General features: G+C 37.4%; 1 long non-coding RNA gene across 1 annotated transcript; it reads right to left on the reverse strand.

Moving 5' to 3' along the window:
• Positions 1-9,185: 9,185 nt before the first annotated feature.
• On the reverse strand, positions 9,186-11,758 carry LOC110211201 (uncharacterized). Its single transcript, XR_002325300.2, has 3 exons — positions 10,874-11,758; positions 10,432-10,510; positions 9,186-10,175 (listed from the first exon to the last, which is right to left on the reverse strand). It is a non-coding gene; the product is annotated as an uncharacterized LOC110211201 (long non-coding RNA).
• Between the last annotated feature and the right edge of the window lie 4,189 nt (positions 11,759-15,947).

Below are 15,947 nucleotides of genomic sequence, written 5' to 3' on the forward strand. Positions count from 1 at the left end.
AGCCAATGCTTTTTCCATAGTAGCAAGATGCCTCTGTCATTTTAATAATAATGTCAATATGGTAGAGTATAAATAAATGCTGAAGTAATTTGAAGACAATAATTAGTATGGAAAGAGTTAAACTGGTCATCAGAGCAGTAGGATTTGAATCTCATCTCTAATGCCTACTACCTGTGTAATCTTAGATAGATCACTTAACCTCTGTAGCCTCAGTTTCCTTTTCTGTAAAATGTGCGGGTGGGGCTCAATGATCTCTTCTGGTCTTGGTGGCGTTTGGCATTGGTGTTACTAGATTTTTGATGTTTTTGAAAGTGGGAAATATAACTAAGAAGGCCGAAACAAGGACACAAAAGCATTTGTGGGTCTCTAGCCTATCTATAACCTGCTACCTCTGCTCTCTTGCTTTGGCAAAGATGATTTAGGCAAAGACAGGCAAAACTGGCTCTGGCATTAGGTAATTATTTTCCTATTAAGACAGCACTTCATTGTAAGGCATTAAAAGCACAGCTATTATTCATGGCTATTTCTAAAGAAAGCCACTCCAGTAGCATGCTGCTTATGTAGGAGTTCCAGAAGACTGCTTTGAACATCACTGAATGCTAAACAACTACAGAGATGGAGAAGAAAGAGGGGGGGAGGGTATTTCTCCTTCTTCACACTCCCACCTTTTCACTTGCAAATACACTGGTTTCATGAAGGCAATCCATGCAAAAGCATTTATATGAGCATGTGCTCTAAATGATGCTTCCAACCTCAAAGAAATTGATCTAACAATAGAATAAGTTAACCTCAGCCAAAGCTACCCAGATACTGGTACCATGGAGAATGGTGAGGAGTTTTCTTTATGGATAATCTAAGGTGTGCAAGAATGCTCATAGGAGATACAGCAAATCCAAGCCATCTTGAGTTCCTCTAATGACTGAAGTCAAGGGGAGGAGGGACTGATTTAAGAGAAGGAAAGTTCAGACTATCCCAATTATTTGTGCCTACTTCTTTTCACTACACAGCAGTGGCCCAGACCCCTTAAAAACACTACTGTGGAATTTATCTGTACCCCCCTCCAAGTTTGTAAACTCTTTCATTGAATATCTGACTTCTGATATCTCTAGCACCTGTATGTCATATTTTCACTACCATGATGTTCTTCTGCCATCATCTTCATTGACTTTAAACAAAGCTATTTGTTTAAACTTTTTTTTCAGAATTGTTAAACCTCTAAGATTTACAACTATAGAATTCCATTCTCTAATCATAATTTACTATAGTATCTTTTGACTTCTCTTACTTCTGTACAACAGGCTCTTCATGTACCATGAGGCTATTACAATACCTAGAAAAGCTTAGAAAAACAAACAAATAAAAAACCCCAAACTCTCAGGCACTGGTGAATCATGGTTTGAAAATAACATTGATTGGCTTAGCACCCACAAATAAAGAACACAATATAAGGTAGCAGTATACCCTTATTCAAAACAGTTATGAAGTTCATATCTGGGCCCTGCTGATGATTGTTAACTAGGAGGTTTATCTATCAGAGGTACAAAGGAGGTTGAGGATTGAGGAGGAATTTATGGAGGACCTGGACAGTTGTTCTAGAGGAGTCAGATGAACTGAAGGGAATGGAATGATGTGTTCTGAAGAGAAAAGGAGCTCAAAAAGCAACTCGAGGTGACATGCTATATAAACCTGAGCCTAACCAGTAATAAAATAAAACTAACTTTCAGTTTAAATAAAGGGGGCATCTGAAGCATTCCTAGAAAAAAAAATCTGAACAAATTATTCGCTTATTAAAAATACCAGACAACAGAAAGATAATGTAAACAAATGCAGCAACCAAGGACAACAATAGCAAAATAACAACAGAGATGCTAAGAGATGTTTTCTCTCTGAAAGAATACATGGAGAAAAATGTGAAAGCAGAAGGTAAACAAAGCGATGGTGGAGAAAGAGTCTCGACATATCAGGGAATAAACTTCACAATCCCCAACCCAAAATTAGTGTTTTTGTGGTTGGGAGAAGGGGAAAAGAAGATAGAAGGGAGTATGTGATATATCCTAATCTAGTCAAAGGTTAACAATGGCAAAAACTCCTATAGTCTCTCAGGAAAAAGGGGGACTATAGGGAAATGGGGGAGGAAGTGAAGTGAAGAATTGAAAAAGTGGGAAAGAAAGACAGTAAGAGAGAATACCACTTATCAGAATGCTGTTATGGAGGAAGAGAGATTTACAAAGGGAAAAGAAGACTTGATAATTTACAATAAAATAATCTATAAGGATTTGGTGAGTAGAGAGGCCACTCATTCTGCCCAAGGAGAAATGGAATCAGATCACCTGGGGCAAGTGATATCCAGAAAAGGGAGAGAGCATGGACTGAAGGTGGATGTTTTGTAGCAAGTAGTGGAAAATGGCCATAAGGAAAATAAGGGTTAAAAAAAAAGTTATGAGGATAAGCCTGGAATGGAGGATAATGAAATAAACGAATGAATGAAGTATTTATGAAGCATTTACTGTGTGGAAAGCACTGTGTTAAGTGCTGAGAATACAAAGAAAAAATTAAGACAGCCCCTGCTCTCAAGGAGTTCACATTATAATAAAGGAAACAGACATACACACACACACACACACACACACACACACACACACACACACAAGCATCACCCCAAGTCAGATGAAAGGTCCTTTATTCCCAAGGGTACAATGCTAAAGCAGATGTCATTTCCACAAATAAAATCTTATCAGTTTTTCATGATGAACCATTTGACAGTGGCAAGAATTTTCTTTTCTAAGTCTTCAACAGGTGTGCCTGTAGGCCTTCAGGGCACAGTTGCCTGGCTGCATCTTAACAGGGGTTACTTCTCAAGGTGATATTTGAAGGCACTGGTCTACAAGCATTTTGAATCCAAAAGCTCTTCAGTTCCTAGGTTATACCCATTAGGGTCTGAGGGAAGATGGTGGTCAAGGTGATGATTTGCCTAACACATGCTGTCTCCTCTCTATCTCTCAGGGTACCTTGCTTCTTTACCTAGGTTGGTTTGCCTTTCTGTGTATGACAGTTTAACTGTTGATGGGGATGGCTGGTCTCTTCTCCGTAAGAGTTACTTCCCTGAATGATGACTTTGGTGACTGGTCTGGAAGCATAATGGTGGTCCTGGGAGTGCTCCTTTCTAACAGCTGTTGTGCCTATCTGCTTATTGGTAGCAGTTGATCAGAAATGATTGCCTGTGGTGATGAGGATTTTGATGATAATTTCTCTCCTTAACAATGGCTATGGAGACTGGCCATTAAGAAAGTGCTATCATATGGGCTGAGTGGTACTCCTTTACTTTCTAGTAAAAACTAATAATAATAAAGGAAATATAACATGGAACAAATGAGAAACAGTTATTTCCCAGTTGCTGAAATTCTTCATTGCAGATTGGGCTGATCACTAAAGGAGAAAAACTCTTGTAAAATATACCCAAAACCTGAATAGTTTCACTATGTCACCACCATATTATAAAACTGAAAACAGATTTTACTTGCTAAAGGAAGCTTTGTGATTTGTTATAGATAAAAACCTTAATGTTGCTTTCCATTATTGATGTCCTCATCTTCAAATCATGGTAGAATGCAATGCTTACTTGTCTAAGAAAAGCATGAGAATAACTTCAATCTTAACCCTAGATTAAATAAAATCAAAGATGAAACTATGGTGCTATTAAAATCTGAAGAATAACTTTTTGAAGAACCCGAGAAATTCAACTTAAAATAATTTTTTAAAAATGAAATTGAGATGGACATGTATAGACTGAAATTCTGAAAAGCTCTTCCTGGTTTGAATTGAACTAGCATATCAGTTTCACCAAAATTACAATTAAAAGAAATGGATGTATCTTATAAATATGAATAAATACATTCTCCAACAGTATTTTAAAGAAATTGTAAAGAAATTCAGGAACTTCTGCCATAAGATATATGGTAGCCATTGCCAAGGAAAGAACTACAGAAGGAAATAAATGGATAATAGGAGCTCTTAATGATAGGGATCAATTATCACCATAGTAAAAACAACTTGAGAGAGATATTAACAATCTAAAGAAAAGCAATTGAAGATTACATCATTATCTAGCTGGTACATTTGTTAAAAAACTTTAACAAACTGCTAGCCAATTAAAGACAATTAAAAATAAACTAGAAGACAAGCATATAAGAAATTCTATAATTTCTTATTCAGAAATCTAAAGCAGAAATCTAAGGAATAAGAGGCAGGAGCAGTGGAGGGTGTTACTCTAAGCAAGAAGTTTTCCAAGACCTCTTTTGGGACAAATCCATCTCAGGCTGTCCCTGCTCTTCACAATGAAAAATAAACTCTCCCTGGAGCAACTGATAGCTTTTCCCAGTAATCAAAGTAGAACAAAGAAGAAAATAAAGCATTCATATTCAATCAAAAACTTTACTACACAAATGTGAGAAACAAAGAAATTAGAGGTGAGGAGGTGAGGAGGATATGGAAAACATCTTGCCTGTACATCACAAGAAGTCTGCAACAATAAAAGCCTAAATTGAAACAACCAAAGACAAAGCATGAGCACCGCTAATATAAAGAATAATTACATCAGAAGAAGTCACTGAATCTCCACCTTTTCTGTAAAACTAGAAAATTAGTGGTGGTGGATAAGAATCACAATCATTCATACAAATGCTTCAGAATGGCAAATAAATTATGAGCAAACTACTGTCTTCTGGTATAAACCTGATCCCAACTTTCTTAATAGGGGCATTAACTATGTTTACCAAAAGATAACAGTATCTGTGACTTCCTCCATATATGGGACAAATATATATATTTATGCATTTTATACTGTATAAAGCATTCAAAAATTCAAAGTTTGTATCACCAAAAAAAAATCCATAAAATCTTAAAAGAAAACATTGTATAGGATATGGAACAAGAACCATGGGGAAAAAAAAGGTATACCAGAAGACTCACATATATAGAGAGCAACTTATTATTTCTTTAGTAAATATTGAACAAATTGCCCAAAAGCACCTTAACACTTATATTGCATTTGTGGATTCTCACAATCTCACAATCACTGAGTCTTTGACTCAGTGACAAAGTCATAGCTTCTTCATGGGCTGCAGATATATAAAAGCAAATGAAGTATTGTGAGAAAGCTAGAGTATTCATTGTCCACATGGCAAATGATCATCTATTTAAAACCCTCCACCAATGCAGTGAGGTCAAGAACAATTGATGTAAAACAGGGCATTTTTCAGGGAGAATGTTTAAGCTCACTGTGATTCTAACAAGTCTAACACTCATTATCATCTTTCCCTTATAAAAATAAATATGACTACCAAGAAGAAGTATAACTAAAATATCATATTAATCAGTAACTGTATATTGATGACTTCAATATAAATGCTCCATTGAAAACCATATCAAATACCCCTTCATTTTGTGGAATCTTTCTCCAAAGATACTAAAATGTCATTTGAACTCAGTAAATCTAAAATTCTTCATGAATGTGAGAGTCTGAAGACTTCAATCTTGAAATGCAGAGGTCACATAGAATTATTAGATGAAAGTGATACCCACAAATACTTTGGTCTGTTTCAGAAAGGACACAAAATGTATCAAAGAGAAAGCTGCAAATTAAGATATTAAGATTAACTGACCTCCTGATATTAAATCTGAATAGGAAGAATACTTTTGGAGCAGTTAGCACCTAAACAATTATAGTCATACATTTGAAGCAATAATGGGAACGTAACAGATTTAGAAAATATCCTTTAAAAAATATACAATTTTAACAACAAAACAAAACAAAACAGGGCCTCGTAAGCCTAAGGCAGCTTTATAAAGATTGCTACTTCCCCACTAAAAAGGAGGAAGAGAATTAGTATACATTTTTAGAGTACTTAAGAAACAGGTCAAAAATTATTAAAAAAAAAAATTTTGGAACAGACATCAATGCATTAAACAATAGTGAAGATTGTCAATAAGATATGCATTATTAGATTTGTCAGATATAACAGAAAATGGTTTATATGGCTTACCAAATGGCTATGCTCCAAGAGTAGAGCCAACAGGCCTCCCAAGGGTAACTTCCTTATGGTATCAGTCAACAATATGTTGACTAAGAAATATTGAACAAATGTTTGAGTCATACAGACTTGTATTTGGAAATGGAGATTTCATGAGAGCAAATCAGGACCGTGGGGTAGCCAGAACCCACAGAAGAGCAATTCTTAAGGAGCACAAACATTGATCAAGGAAATAGCAAACTTTCTACAATATATTATTGCAGACTAAAACTTAGCACCTGACAAATTATCCAACAAGACATGACCTGGGGAATAGAATTATAAATCAGAAGTTTTCTATCCCACACAGACTGACAGGTCACAAGTCCCAATACTACCACACCACCTCAATATCTTAGAGAAGTAAACAAATTAAAAGAAAATAGACCATTTTCAGAGATTGTCCATTTGCTTAATATCTTGTTTTAAAATGTATTTAACATCTTTTTAATAGATTTTGCTATTCCAAATGTCCATATTCTCCAGCAAAATTTTCAAAATATGGAGAATTGGCAAGGGAGTCAAAATCATGTGGGAATAAGATGAGGTATATGTCAGCTGAGGTCATAGTGAGGCTGTTTTTAGGGCATCTACAAGGAATAACTTATATTCTAACACTTTTATTTAAGACCAAAAAGAAGTGATTGAATCCGCTTGTGCAATTACATGCAGAAAAATAAATATCAAAGAACAATAAAAAGGATTGGAACTTGTTGGAGCAAAGTTTCTATCTGGAACCCCCTACCCTAATCCCTCTGAATTTAAAAAAAAATGAGAATAATATGATGGTGTTGCTGTTAATATAAATACACTTTTCAGTATCATTCTTTCCTTGCCATGAACAGCCTCATTTCTTCCACTGTAACAAGCAAAATTTTAATAACTTTTAACTCTGCATTGTGACATAATAGGTCTTTTCTTCTCAGTCCACATCTCTCCCAGGTTATAATATATTACTCTACAAGACATTGATATCTGCTTATGGGAAAATACAAAGGCAGATGGAAAAGTAATTATGAATAAATATAGATATAGTCAGCAAACACAATCCTTGCACGCAGTCATTGACAAATCAATGCTAAAATTGAAAACAGTGGGTTACATGTTGCCCACAGAGGTGACAAACAGAATACCCAAGAAAACAAATAGGATATTGATAGGGAAAGCCATTGAAAATGAGAGCCACATCTAAGCTGGACTTCTTTGGCTTTCTATTATCACTGGCTGTTTGCATGGCATATAGATGGACTTGGCTATGGCACTGGAATTTCTGAAGGGAACAGAGTGAACACACAGCATTTGTTTGAAGCTTGCTGACCCATTGACTGTAATTTGAGAGCCTGACATCACTGAGTATGCTTGGCTTAGTGAAGTACTTTTGCAAGTAGGCTCCACCCTGTGAGTCATAGATTAGCTATTCCCGGAGGACTAACAGGCACTCACGTGGACTGGGTGACTCATGCAGCTGCTAGTTGAAAACAGTTGCTGGCTATAATAGCCTATTAAGTTACTTATCAAGCTTACTCGTCTCCCCCTCCTGATCCCTTTGACTCAGACACAGAAACAGACCAGAACAAAGTGTAACTAATAGAAGGAAGAGTTTTGTACTTTCTCTGGGGAATCAGGAATTTGGCGTCTATGAAAAGTTTTTGTGTATATGCACAACTAAATATACAGAGATATGTACATATGTATATGTACATAAACCTACATAATACGTAGTATGTGTATATGCATGTGTATGTGTATTTATATATGTACACATATATGTATAGGTAGATAAATATGTTGTTCAATCATATCTGACTCTTCATGACACTTCTTGACAAAGTTACTGGAGTGGTTTGCCATTTCCTTCTCCGGTGGATTAAGACAAACAGAGGTTAAGTCACTTGCCCAGGGTCACACACTTAGTGAGTATCTGAGACTAGGTTTGAACTCAGGTCTCCTTGACTCCAGGGCCACTATCCACTGAGCCACCTAGCTGCTTCCAAGGCAAACAGAGGGTAGGTGATTTGCCCAGAGTCACACAGATAGTAAGTATCTGAAGTTATATTTCAAGGCAACATTTCCTAATTCCAGGCCTAATGCTATACCCATTGAGCCATCTAGCTGCCTCTAGATAAATATAGAGATCTATGAATATTTGTACATATGGGTATATGTATATATACAGAGAGATCTATAGATATGTATACATGTAGAGATCAACAGAGATATTTATCTATCCATCTATCTCTCTAGAGACATCTGCATGTGTGTGAGGCAGGGGGAGAGAAAGAGAGACAGAGACAGAGACAATGAGAATAGCCCTCCTTGGGGGAAGTTTTGATGATAAGATACTGGATTTAGAATTGAAATATAGATATATAGATGAATGCATGTATATATGCATACACGTGTGTATATATGTATATATGTGTGCAGGTATATATGTGTATGTATATTTATATATGCATATGTATGTGTATATATGCAGATATACACACATACACACACATGCACGCACACACACACACACACACACACACACACATATATATATATATATATATATATATATATATATATATATTCAAAACCATTTTATATGTGACCAACTGAAGCATTGAAGTGGGACATACAATATTTTTTTTAAGCAGTTGGGGTTAAGTGACTTTCCCAAGGTCACACAGCAATTAGTGTCAAATGGTGTTTGGTCTGAGGCCAGATTTGAACTCAAGTTCTCCTGACTTCAGGGCCGGTGCTCTATCCACTGTACCACCTAGCTGACCCTACATAAATTTGAACACAAATTCTTTGACTCCATATCCACTCATTTCCATGATATTGTCCCAGTGCTGGTGGTGGTTAGGGATAGGTTAGTGAAAGGAGGAGTGATAGGGACAGCGAGGTGGTGCAGTGGACGAATTGTTGGTCCTGGAATCAGGAAGACTCGTCTTTGGGAGTTCAAATCCAGCAACAGACACTTACTAACTGTGTTACCTTAGACAAGTCACTTAGCCATCCTTGCCTCAGTTTCCTCATCTGTAAAATCAGCTGGAGAAGGAAATGGCAAGCCACTTCACTATTTCTGCCAAGAAAACCCCAAACATGAAGAGTCAGCCATAACTGAAATGACTAAACACCGCCACCAAGGCACCTTTATTTTCAGCAAAGAAAATGATTCTTGTCTAATTGGCAGACTCCAAGGAGCTTTTTGAACAGGTCGGGAATGTCAAGGGCAATGGCTAGCCTGCACATGCTTTGATGCTTTAAAGACAAATGCGGCATTGTCACTCACCTGTTCCAGCTTCTAAACGCAGGTACCTTTTAAATCAAGAAATGGTTTCTTGGTTTGGGGAATCATTCAATGAATCATACAGTCATAGATTTAGTGGTGGAAAGAGCCTCAGTAGTTTACACTAATAACAAAGCTTCTGCTTTGAAATACAAGAAGGAAATATCTTTTTGTAAATGTAGTCCATGTTTTTTTCTTCTAGTACACAAAACAGGTACCTGACGTGTTTGTACAGTAAATGGTTACAGGTCAATGTCCAGGGGATAAACATATCATCATCATCGTCTTCATCATCATCATCATCATCATCATCATCACCATCATCACCATCATTACTAACAATAACAATAATAAATTGCTGGCATTTATACAAGCTGTCATACATACATTATTTCATTCCAACCTTACAACAACCTTGTGAGGAAGATGCTACAGGCATAAATATTATCTCCATTTTATAGGAAACCTGGGCACTTGGATTAGATAATCACAGATTAAGAATCAGAAGTAAACATCAGCTAACTCAACCTCCTCATTTTGAAGATGAATAAACTAAGGCACTGTTTAGATTATTTACCCAAGATCACATAGACAGTATTATCTAAATCTATTAGTAGTTGTCTCTGCAGCAGGTTAATGAAGAAAATGAAGCTCAGGGTGGTAAAGTAAGTTGCTGAAGGTCATATGACTAGCAAGATGAGAAACAGGAATCCAGCATATCTTTGTTTTGACCCCAGGTTTCATGTTTTTCTCATTATATCAGGTGTTCTTAACTTTTTTTAGGGTGTCGTGAATGTCTTTAACAGTCTGGTGAAGCTTATGGACTCCTGAGGATGACAAATGCATAACAAATTATATTGAAATACAGTTATCAAAACATTTTTAAAAAATCAGTTCACAGACCCCACATTAACAATCTCTGCACTAGACCATGATGCCTATACATACAGAGACAGATACATATGTACATACATATATGCATATGTGTATGTTTACATGCATAAATATATAAGCCGTGGGTCCAATGACCTAAGAGTCCTCAAATAGTGGTTCAAATCATAGGGACTTTTAATGGTAATTTACCTATCTTTTCCACTTCTCAAAATGCAAAATTGAGAGCTTCCATAGTTACTTCATGCTTCGACATTCCAGTTCTTAGCATCTCACACACATAGGGAAGGAATAATATTATGAACAAAATATTTAATCAGCACAAATGAAAAATAATACAATGGAAAAACATCACAGTTATATTTCCTGAATGGGTAAAGTTTCATTTCTCTGTTTTCCCACACGCCTCCTCCTCCCACCCCATAGTTTAGGAAATAGGCCTCTTTCCCCAAAAAGCTCACTGCCCAGGAGTTTCAGTTCTTTGTGCAAATAGAAGCAGTGCAGGGGGTTGGGGGGCAATCCTGATGCCTTTAACTCAGACAGCCTGGGCATCTCAGACTAAAAACTGCTTCTGCTAATATCAGCTATTACTCCTTTCAGTTGTAGCTCCCGGCTTAGCTTGCTCAGGATTTACCTGTAATTCCCAGGCCTGATGCTTCCTCTCCTGATGCTCTGAGTCATGTCAGTACTCTCTCCTCCTTGTTAGGTACCCTAGTGGATAAGGGCATTACCTTTGAATCTTCTCAGGGGAGGGGAGAGGGAGAGTTCAGTCCATTCATTTGAACAAGAGAAGGGGAGAATCTTCCCCGATCCCTAATCTCCAAATCTGGTTTTAGCATAGTGTTCTTTTCTTGCAAAAGGTGTGTCCACCTGGATGTGGGGAGTATTGAAAGGGGATGAGGGAGAGAGAGGGAGAGACAGAGAGGCAGAGACAGAGAGACAGAAAGAGAGAGACAGAGAGAGAACACAGAGACAGAAAGAGGCAGGCAGAGGGAGTGAGAGACAGAGGAATCAAAAGACAGATTCAGAGACAGAGAGACACACGGAGAGACAGATACCAAAAGGAAGGGGAAAGAAGCAATAAAGGAGAGGAAAGAAAATGAAAGGGCAAATGGAGGAGAAAAAGAAAGAAAAACGTAGAAGAGACATAGCTTTTTAATGTTAAAAAATGTAAATATATAAAATATTAACACCACCCTCTTCTTTAAATTAACTCTATGGTACCCCAAACTTCAATTTACCTCATATGTTAGAGTTCAAATGCATTAAAGTATATTGTCAAACAAAGTAAAAAGGAGAGATAACATACGTGTCAGCCAGAAACAGATAAGAAAAATAGAACTGTCTAACTAAAAGTGCGACAGTTGGCATGTGAGAAGGGAAAGAGGGAGCGCACTGTTAAAATGTGAGCGTTAGCAATGAAAATGCCAGTAAAGAGAGAAAAATGCAGTACTTTTCAATGCGCAGTGTCTGGAAGACACAGGCTGTCCTCTCCTTCTCCCCCTTTCATTTTTTTAAATAGTGATAAGCAGTTTCTTTGGTGTTTGAGATCTAGTGGGTTTAAGTTGTTGCTGACACTGCTCCTGCAAAAATAGCACAGGGGAAGTGTTATGTGGAAACCAAGCCCTCGTGCATGTACCCACTAAGAAAGTAGGTGGACACCACTACGCTTTTCATGCAAGCTGCAATTTTTTTCTAGTTTCAATCTTTTTTTTTTTCTGATTTAAAACAACTAAGTATCAATCGCTAGTTCTTTCTGGGACACTTAGAAAAAAAAGAGGGAAAGGAGACTGCCCCATTTCAGAAGCAATATTAGTAAATCCTGGAATCCAATAGCTGCTGGCTTCATTCACAAATGTAATATACTCCTAGTATATTCAAAATCTGATTGGTTAGTATGTAGATTACACAGGTAGTTGCCTTCTCCTCCTCCTCTGTTTGAAAACTGCTTATCAACATATCTAAAACAGAGAGTGGGAAAGGTCAGGCCTGGGGCTAATGACATGATAAATGTATCTTTATATTTACATTATAAACTAGAATATATAATATAATGTCAAATATATTTCCAAGAAAATTTAAAAAAAGGAATGTCTGTCTAGATATTGTTATCATTTTGGGTTTTCTAACGAATTTGGAAGCTAACATGTGGATTTGTAATTATTTGCTTGCAATCCACACCCCTCACCTGGTCTATAAGCACAATCTATTTCATTTATAATACTTAGCACAGTTCCTGACAACAGGAAAAAAATAACATATAACATATGTATTTTTCACTCATCCATTCATTTGTTCATTTAATTCATTCTCAATAAGTGTTGTTCCTATAAGATTAATCTCACAAACCTTTATGAGTCATTTTTTTCCAAAGCCATATATTATGACAGTAAAAAATTGACTTTTGGATTATTTGAAATACTGTGTCTCCTATACTTGTTTTTTTTCAGGTAAGTGCAGTCATTGCATCCAAGTGTTCATTTCCCTGACTCAGGAACAAACAGAAGCTTGCATAGACCCTCCAGACATTTCTGGAACAGACAACCATCAGACCTCCAGATGCATATTTTCCTTTGCTTGCTTTCCTTGTTCACTCATTTGTATAAACTCAGAAATCTCTTTGTAGGAGCCTGGGAACGCATACTTGTACAAGAAACACTTATCCATAGCAGCTGAAGGATCAGCATTTGTTCAAAAGCCTTGAACTCCATGTATCACCTGAGATGATAGATTTAAAGTTAGAAGATCCCTTGAAGGTCCTCTGGATCAGGGGTTCTTAACCTACCTTTCATGGATAAATTTAGGGGTTCCATTAACTTTGATGGGGAAAAAATACATCTTACTGCTCACTAACCTCTAACTAAAATTAACATTAACTTCAATTATTTAAAAACAAACAAACAAACATAGGGACAGCTAGGTGGCGCAGTGGATAGAGTGCCGGCCCTGAAGTCAGGAGGACCTGAGTTCAAATCCGGCCTCAAACCAAACACTTAACACTTACTAGCTGTGTAACCCTGGGCAAGTCACTTAACCCCAAATGCCTAAAAAGAAAATAAAAATAAAACAAACAAAGAAATATTATTTTCAAGACTCCATCAGCTTTGCCCAGGGGTATGCTGGAATTGACTTGAACTAGCTTGAGGGATTATTCTTAAATTTCCAGTGACAGTGAGCATTGACACTTTGGAAATTAGCAAAGGCTATAATTCAGACCTTGATTTATTATTGTCTTGATTGTCTGGAAATAAGAAAGTAATGAAGATAATGTTAATAATGCAGATTAAACTTAAAGTTTTTTGTGCATATTTTTTGGAGAGCTGGTTGTTAAACATTTATCCGCATGCCCCTGGCTTTGCCATTTTACCAGATGAGAAATAAATGGATAGATAGATAGATAGATAGATAGATAGATAGATAGATAGATAAAGTTAACAACCCCCATTATAGTACAAATTGGCCATTTTAGAGATGAGAATACTAAGGCTGAGTGGTCAAGTATTTTGCACAAGTTCAAATTGGTATTAAGTGTCAGAACCGGAAATTGTACTAAGTATATGCAATTCCAAAATTATGTAATTCCTAAATTAAGTGCTCTTTCCTCTTCACCATGATGCTCTAAAAGCAGGAAAAGGAATAGGAACAAATACAAGTCCATAATCAAAGCATAACAGAGGACCCGAAGATCTAGTAGCCCTAAAAGGACATTTGACTCCCTAAGAGCTAGAGGAAAAAAAAAAAAAACTTGAAGGGCTATAGAGAAGAAGAGCTCCCGTTTGTCAGGGAGTGACAGCACCTACGAGCCCAATTAGATTAGATGAGGCAGTTGTACCAACAAGGAGAGAAAGATGACTAAGGAAGGGCAATACTAAAAGAAACATGATTGGGGAGGTGGGGTGGAGCCAAGATGGCAGAGGAAAAGCAGTGACTTGCTTGAGCTCTTTCCCAAATCCTTCTAAATACCTGTAAAAATGACTAAAGAAATTCTAGAGCAGCAGAACCCACAAAAAGACAGAGTGAAACAAATTTCCAGCCCAAGACAACCTGGATGGTTGATGGGAAAAGTCTGCTGTGGTGGGCTGGGAGAGAAGCAAAGTTCAGTGTGGGCTGCACAGGCAAAGATAAGGCCAGAGTAAACCTGGAACAGGCCTCAAGAGACTGAATCATGGGCAGTTGTAATGGTTTCTAGACTTCTCCACCCACAAACACCAAAGACAATTTAGAAGGTCAGTGGAAAAGGTCTGTTGGACCTGGATGAGAGAGGAGCATAGTCCAGCCCTGGCCCTAGCACAACCCCAGGGTGGTGGACACAGCTACAGCTGTTACTTGCAGAACTCTCAACCCACAGATGGTGTGGGGATTCAGTGGCTGATCACAGGGGGATTGCCAGGATCTCTTTGCTGGTGCTGACCACTATCCACTGTGCTTCCTAGTTGCTTCAAGTCAGGAAGATTTGAGTCCAAACCTAGGCCAAGAGACTTCCGTGATCTTGGGTCATTTAATCTCTATTAACCTCAGTTTTCTAATCAATAAAATGGGGTAATAAAGGACCTCCTCCTAGAGTTACTATGAGATACATAAGTACATACATACATATATATGTCATAGCACACATAAATACATACATAATATTTAGAAAGCACTTTGCAAACCTTCAAATGCTATTTTATTGCTAGCTATTGTTACTGTTGTTGTTAGCATTACTAGTTCTATAATACTAGATGAAAACCTGAATCAGAATCTCAAAGAAGCACTGGGGGGAAAAAGGTTAAACCATATTAAAAACTGAATTGCTCAACCACATCCTTCACTCTGCAATCTCTGTGCATTAGTGCAGGCTATCCCCCAAACCTAGAATGTCTTCTCTCCCCTTCTCTCCTTGGTAAAACGCTCCTTATTCAAGGACAAGCTCAAGTGTTTTTCTTCCATGAAGCCTGGTGATTGTCTGATAATTGGTGATGATGATGATGATAACCTGTCATTTATATGGTACCTTGGGGTTTGCACACTGCTTTATATCCATCATCTCCTTTGAGACTTACAATAGCCCTGCTTAGAGTACATACAGTCTAGGAGATAGTGATGATTAATGGTAAAAGTGGCTCTTTCAGGGTTAAATGTGGCTGGAAGACACATCAGACTGCCTTAAGTAACTCTCTCTTTCTCCTTCAGCCCCAGGCTGGACCTGGTTCTTTCATGCTAGTTTTACTCAGGCAATGAGATAATGGAAAGGATGTAAAAGAAAATGGCCTGGGGACTAAGCACCTCTGTCATTCTTTGATCAGTCTGGCAAAGGTGTTCAGTTCCCCACTATTCCAGCACTTCATTCATATGTGGTTGGACACATGGGGCAGTGGAGCAGAACTGTCCATGAATTGTGGTGGGAATAAAATATGCCCACGGCAGCCAGGTGACACAATGGACAGAGTGACTTATCTTCCTTAGTTAAAATCTGGCCTCAGACACTTCCTAGCTGTGGGACTCTGGGCAAGTCACTTAGCCCTGTTTGCCTCAGTTGCCTCATCTGTAAAATGAAATGGAGAAGGAAATGATAAACTGCTCCAATATCTTTGCCAAGAAACCCCAAATGGGGTCACAACTTAACAACAAACAACAAAATTATACCCACCAAAGATAATTACCATAACCAGGTAAGAAACAGAAAATAATCAGGTTAGGAAATGACAATAATAACTTGCATTAAAATA

The sequence above is a fragment of the Phascolarctos cinereus genome, unplaced genomic scaffold, assembly GCF_003287225.1.
Source record: "Phascolarctos cinereus isolate Bilbo 61053 unplaced genomic scaffold, phaCin_HiC Scaffold_1;HRSCAF=81, whole genome shotgun sequence".
Lineage (NCBI taxonomy): Eukaryota > Metazoa > Chordata > Mammalia > Diprotodontia > Phascolarctidae > Phascolarctos > Phascolarctos cinereus.